At 43.1% G+C, this 6798-nt stretch overlaps 1 non-coding gene across 1 annotated transcript; it reads right to left on the bottom strand.

Annotated features, from left to right (window-relative positions):
- Nucleotides 1-4157: 4157 nt before the first annotated feature.
- On the bottom strand, nucleotides 4158-4285 carry LOC114677888 (small nucleolar RNA SNORA40). Its single transcript, XR_003729315.2, has one exon. It is a non-coding gene; the product is annotated as a small nucleolar RNA SNORA40 (small nucleolar RNA).
- Between the last annotated feature and the right edge of the window lie 2513 nt (nucleotides 4286-6798).

Below are 6798 nucleotides of genomic sequence, written 5' to 3'. Positions count from 1 at the left end.
GGCATGATTGACCACCATTTGGAAATGAGATTGGAGAAAAAGGGTATGCTCTAACACTAACAGACTGAGGAGGGAAACTCAGCAAGGCCTGCCTGTTCAGGCCTTGAGTCACAGGGACCCCATATTCGTCTTGGGGTCCCTTGCAGGATTCCTTCCTCCAGGGTATGGGGCAGAACCGCTTCTGAATTGAGGGTGTTGTGACCTACAGTCAGACCAGGTAGGCCTGAGAATTTCTTTATGACCAGCTTCAAAACAGAAAGGCAAGAGAAGAGTCCTGCCTAGGGGAGGGAAAGAAGTAAGTGAAAGAGGGCAAAAGAAGGTGAGAGAGAGAGATTCTGTTTTCTGAGGCCCAAAGTGCCTCAACATTATAACAAGAGTTATGGGGCTTATAAGCCAGGAGCTTTGGATGCACAACTATCTATTTACATATATATATAATATGACACTCCCTCTCTTGCCCTTCCACTGTGGAATGATGGAGCAAGAAACTCCTTGCCAAATGCCAGTTCCTCAATCTTGTACTTCCCAGCCACAGAGCTGTGGGCCAATAAATTTATGTCCATGATGAGTTACCCAGTCTGTGGTATTACATTACAAGCAGCACAAAATGAACTATTACACTGCCTCTTGTGAGCTTTTTTCAGAGGGCAAAGGGGAAGTTTTCTGTTAGCCCCTATGCAAGCCTCTCTTGAACCCCTGGCAATAGACTTGTTTACCTTGATACCAGGAAAGTTGGGAAAGCACCAAAATCCACATGTGGCATGTGCCCAGGCTGACTTCCAGGGGTTCATGCTACAAGACCTAAAGTTCTTATGAGATTGTCTAAAACAAAAAAATGTCAGGAGGGCTGATGGTGGTTCCATGTGTGCTAAATGTGTCTATAACAGGACCAAGTTTGTTTTCCTTATCAAGGAGCAGAAAATCAGTAAAGTGTTGAGAGCACAAGCACAGAATCAAAAAGCTAAATTTAGAAAGTGCAGCTTTTTGAGTAATAAATCAAAAGGCTAAAAAAATGTATCAAATTTGTTCTAGCATAGTGAGAGATAAATGAACAATACCCATTATTCTTTATACTCTTTGGTAATTAAAAAATATTTCTCAGCCGGGCAAGGTGGCTCATGCCTGTAATCCCAGCACTTTGGGAGGCTGTGGCAGGTGGACCACCTGAGGTCGAGAGTTCAAGACCAGCCTGGCCAACAGGGAGAAACCCTGTCTCTACTAAAAATATAAAATTAGCTGGGCGTGGTGGCACATGCCTGTAATCCCAGCCACTTGGGAGGCTGAGTCAGGAGAATCACTTGGTGGAGGTTGCAGTGGGCCGAGATTGCACCAATGCACTCCAGCCTGGGCGACAAGTAAGATTCCATCTCAAAACAACAACAACAATGAAACAACAACAACAACAACAAAAACAACTTTTCAAAAAAGTACTTACAGCTTGGCATGGTGGCTCACACCTGTAATCCCGATATCTTGGGAGGCCAAGGCGGGGCAACTGCTTGAGCCCGAGAGTTTAAGACCTGCCTGGGCAACACAATGAGACCCCTTCTTTATTAGAAAAGAAAAGGCCGGGCATGGTGGCTCATGCTTGATATCCCAGCACTTTGGGAGGCCGAGGCAGATGGATCACATGAGGTCAGGAGTTCAAGACTTCCCTGGCCAACATGCTGAAACCCCATCTCTACTAAAAAATACAAAACTTAGCCGGGCATGGTGGCACATGCCTATAGTCCCAGCTACTCGGGAGGCTGAGGCAAGAGAATTGCTTGAACCTGGGAAGCGGAGGTTGCAGCGAACCAAGATTGCACCACTGCTCTCCAGCCTGGGCGACAGAGTTAGACTTCATCTAAAAAAATAAAATAAAATAACTTCTAAATATTATATAACCTTTTATTAGTTATAATGATCATATATTACCTCTGCATTTCAAAAATCATTTCTAAATATTTAAAAAATTAATCTCAAATAGAACTAGAACCAAGATGCCCTCTTTCCAAGTAATCACCACACTCAGCCCTCAGTCTAGGCTTCAGTGAACTAATTAAGCAAATACTTAGAGCCACCTCCAGCTGCTCCAGTTTGAACATTAAACTCAGAATCTCTAGTTAAAGCCTTGTATTGGTAAAATTTGCCCAGTTCAGTGTTACATTGCATATTCCTTCAACACTTCAATGCATTCCCATAAGTTCCCTAGGTTCCTATTAATACCAACTTGCAAGATTTTGCAATTATTTTGGTATGTAAAACCTTATCTACTTGGAACACATATTTTAATTTTCTCCCCAAGGCACTCTGGGAGTGAACTAGTTTATAGAGGCAGGCAGGAATGGTTGGGGTGGGTCTTCAGGAGAACAGGCATCTTCTTGCAAGGTTACTGCCTTAGGAAAGGTTAAAACAAGGGAAACCAGTTTCCTGAGACAGTGAAGGAGTTTTCACTGGCAAGGGAGGGTCAGGGGAATTTGGGGGTATAAGATTTCCAGCTTCGCCTGAGTCCACCACCCAGATATTCCCAACCCATGTCTAAGAGTTTACCTCCTTCCCAATACCCTCATCTTAACATGAAAGACTTGATGAAGTTGTATGTTGTGTCATAATTCTATAATCTGCAAAATTAAATTTGGGGCTTTGTCTGCCAGGCAGTTGCAAGAAATCAGTTCTTCTTTTTTTTTTTTTTAGTTTAATTTTATTGTAAATTAATGATTTATGGTTGTATATATGAAGAGATTGGCTCTTTTAACGTTATTGTGGAACTTCTCTGGGTCTCTATTCTTTGAACTGAGAGTTCAACTCCCTGTCATTTTCTTATTTTTATTTTTTATTTTTTGAAAGTATTTTGCTCTGTCACCAGGCTAAAGTTCAGTGGCATGATCACAGCTCACTGCAGCCTCAATCTCCCAGGCTCAAGCGATTCCCCCCACCTCGGTTTCACAAGTAGCTGGGACTACAGGTGCACCACCATGCCTGGCTAATATTTTAAATTTTTTTGTAGCAATAGGGTCTTGCCATGTTGCCCAGGCTGGTCTTAAACTGACGGGTTCAAGCAATCTTCTTGCCTTGGCCTCCCAAAGTGCTAGGATTACAGGCATTAGCCACTTGGCAACATTTTCTTATTCTTACTGAAATATTCTTCTATTCTCCAGTGCTCCTAGAAGAAATCATCTTTTGTTTGTTTGTTTAGAAAGTGTAAAGAGGTTTTTTCTTAAAAAATTGTGTATATGTAACATTAGGCAAAATTATTTAAAGTCAATAAATTTTTATTCAAGGAATTCCATGTTGTGATTTGTTCCACTGTCCATCAAGGTCACTTTAGATTCTCTAAAGAGCTGGAGTCAAAAGATTTATTATCTTTGAGTTAGCCCTTTTTAATGAAACTAATGCTAATTTTAATCCAGTTGTCCTGTCAGCCCATAATTCTTTTATTTTGGTTTCTGTCATCTCCTTTTAATATGGATACACCGATGAAGACTTCAAAATTCATCAAGAATCTTTGGGATCTAATTTCTTCAACTAATTCAGGGTCCTTTTTACTGTAGGTGGTGGATCTGCCTGGTTCTCAATTTGACACCCTCTCTTAACATGAATGAGTTCAAATCATATTTATTCCTAAGCGATCACACTCAAGAACAGTACAGATATGTGGAATACGCCAATACTTTTAACTCCAAACATCACGTTCTCAAGAAAAAAGCCTTTAAAACAAAAAGCCATTGTATATATCATGTCAACATGAAACTGGAATGCAAAATTAATACTGCTAAGGATTTACCTCATATCCCATGCTGTTTAACTATCTCTTCTACAGTCCTAGAATCAATCATTTTTAAGAGACAGGGTCTGTCTTTGTTACCCAGGCTGGAGTACAGTGGTGCCATCAAAGCTCAGTGCAGCCACCAACTCCTGGGCTCAATCCTCTTGCCTTAGCCTCCCCTTCCTGAGTAGCTGCAACTACAGGTACATGCCCTAATATTCAGCTAATTTTTAAATTTTTGTGGAGATGAGGTGTTTGTTACTTTCTTGCCCAGGCTCGTCTTGAACTCCTGGCTTCAAGCAATACTCCCACTTTGGTGTGGAGATTACAGGCTTTAGCCACTGTGCCTGGCCTGGGAACAACCTTTATGGCTATCAATACTCCATCAGTTAACTGTCTCAGGTATCATAATATCCCTTCTTATATGTATCAAAACTCATACTGAACAATGAGTTCTAGGTTGCAAAAGAGGATTTATTTTTTGCACCTATCCATAAGTCTTTGTCCACAAGTTAAACAAAAACATACATAAGTGCGGTTTTGTTGTTGTTATTGTTTTTGTTGACACGGAGTCTCGCTCTGTTGCCCAAGCTGGAGTGCAGCGGCGTGATAGCTCACTGCAACCTCCGCCTCCCAGGTTCAACTGATTCTCCTGCCTCAGCCTTCTGAATAGCGGGGATTACAGGTGCTTGCCATCACACATGGCTAATTTTTGTATTTTTAGTAGAGACGGGGTTTCACCATGTTGGCCAGGCTGGTCTCGAACCCCTGACCTCAAGTGATCCACCTGCCTCAGCCTCCCAAAGTGCTGGGATTATAGGCATGAGCCACCGAGCCCAGCTGAAATCATCTTGTCTTTGACTATCTTTATTATCACATTAGACAAGTTCTTGAATTCTCAAAGCCTTGCCCTTTTCAAGCTCTTCATTCCAAACAAACACAGTTCGTATTTTCAGGAATCATAATGTCATCATCCTATGATGTAATGGTTCGTTGTGTTGACTTCACAAGGCTATAGAACTCAGTTAATCAAAAACTAATTTAGGTGTTGCTAGAAGGAAATTTGCTGGCTGGGTGCGGTGGCTCTTGCCTGCAATCTCAGCACTTCGGGAGGCCGAGGCAGGCGGATCATAAGGTCAGGAGTTTGAGGCTAGCCTGACCAACATGGTGAAATCCTGTCTCTACAAAAAAAAATACAAAAATCAGCCGGGATTGGTGGCGTGCACCTGTAATCCCAGCTACTCAGGAGGCTAAGGCAGGAGAATTGCTTAAACCGGGGAGGTGGAGGTTGCAGTGAGCCAAGACTGTGCCACCACATTCCAGCCTGAGTGACAGAGCAAGACTCCATCTTAAAAAAAACAACAAAAAAAGGAAATTTGCTGAAGGAATTTTGTAGATAGGATAAGCATCTACAGTTGACTTTAAGTAAAAGAGATTATCATCCATTAATTATCTGGGTGGACCTTATTCAATCAGTTGAATGCCCTAAGAGCAAAGTGGAAGTTTCCCTAAGAAAGAAGAAACTCCACCGGGCGCGGTGGCTCACGCCTGTAATCCCAGCACTTTGGGAGGCTGAGGCAGGCGGATCACGAGGTCAGAAGATCGAGACCATCCTGGCTAACACAGTGAAACTCCGTCTCTACTAAAAATACAAAAAATTAGCCGGGTGCTGTGGCGGGCGCCTGTAGTCCCAGCTACTCGGGAGTATTGTTATTTATAAAAATTAAAAAAATTTTTTTTTTTTTTGAGATGGAGTCTCGCTCTGTCGCCCAGGCTGGAGTGCAGTGGCCAGATCTCGGCTCACTGCAACCTTCGCCTCCCGGGTTCACGCCATTCTCCTGTCTCAGCCTCCCGAGTAGCTGGGACTACAGGCGCCCGCCACCACACCTGACTAATTTTTTGTATTTTTAGTAGAGACGGGGTTTCACCGTGTTAGCCATGATGGTCTTGATCTCCTGACCTCGTGATCCACCCGCCTGGCCTCCCAAAGTGCTAGGATTACAGGCGTGAGCCACCACGCCCGGCCTGTAGAAAGAATAAATTCTAACCTTGGGCTACAGTTTTAGCTTTTGCCTGCGTTTCCAGCCTAAGAGCCTGCCCAAGGTTTCAGACTTGCTTAGCCAGTCCCCACAATTATGAAAGGTAACAAACAATTCCTTTCAATAAATTAGTAAACTTACACACACACACCCCACACACCGCCACCCCCCAACCACTACTAGTTCTTTGTCTGGTAGAATCCTAATTGATAGGCATGCCATGCATTCAGAGATAGCTACATAATTTGCTTGGTACATGGCAAAGTGAAAATGTAAGGACCTTGTACAAAAAGCAGAAAAAAAATGCAATTAAGATACTAAAATATAAAGCATTGGTTTTTTGTTTTTTTGTTTTTGTTTTTTGAGACAGAGTCTTGCTCTGTCACCCACACTGGAGTGCAGTGGCGTGATCTCAGCTCACTGCAACCTCTGCCTACTGAGTTCAAGCAATCTTCCTGCCTCAGCCTCCCAAATAGCTGGGACTACAGGCACACACCACCACACCGATCTAATTTTTCTATTTTTAGTAGAGATGAGGTTTCACCACGGTGGCCAGGCTGGTCTTGAACTCCTGACCTCGTGATCCACCTGCCTCGGCCTCCCAAAGTGCTAGGATTACAGGTGTGAGCCACTGCACCTGGCCGGCATTTTTCTTTAAAAATATTTTGTTATTTATAAAATAAAAAATATTTTGTTATTTTTATGTTGCTCAGGGTGGAGTGCAGTGGTGCAATTATGGCTCACTGTAGCCTCAACTTCCTGGGCTCGAGTGATCCTCCCACCTCAAGCCTCCTGCCTCGCTGGGACTAAAGGCAAGCACCAGCATGCCTGGCTAATTTTTGTATTTTTATAGAGGCTGGGTTTCACCATGCTGCCCAGGCTGGTCTCAAACTCTTGGGCTTACGAGATCCTCCTACATTGGCCTCCCAAAATGCTGGGATTACAGGCATGAGCCACTACACCCAGCCTACTTGAGAGAATTTTTCTAAAAAGATTTAACTGTACATTTAC

Source organism: Macaca mulatta, chromosome 4, assembly GCF_049350105.2.
Source record: "Macaca mulatta isolate MMU2019108-1 chromosome 4, T2T-MMU8v2.0, whole genome shotgun sequence".
In the NCBI taxonomy this organism is placed as follows: domain Eukaryota; kingdom Metazoa; phylum Chordata; class Mammalia; order Primates; family Cercopithecidae; genus Macaca; species Macaca mulatta.
The sequence above is the reverse complement of the archived record's forward strand: the minus strand, read 5'-3'. Positions and strand labels throughout refer to the sequence as shown.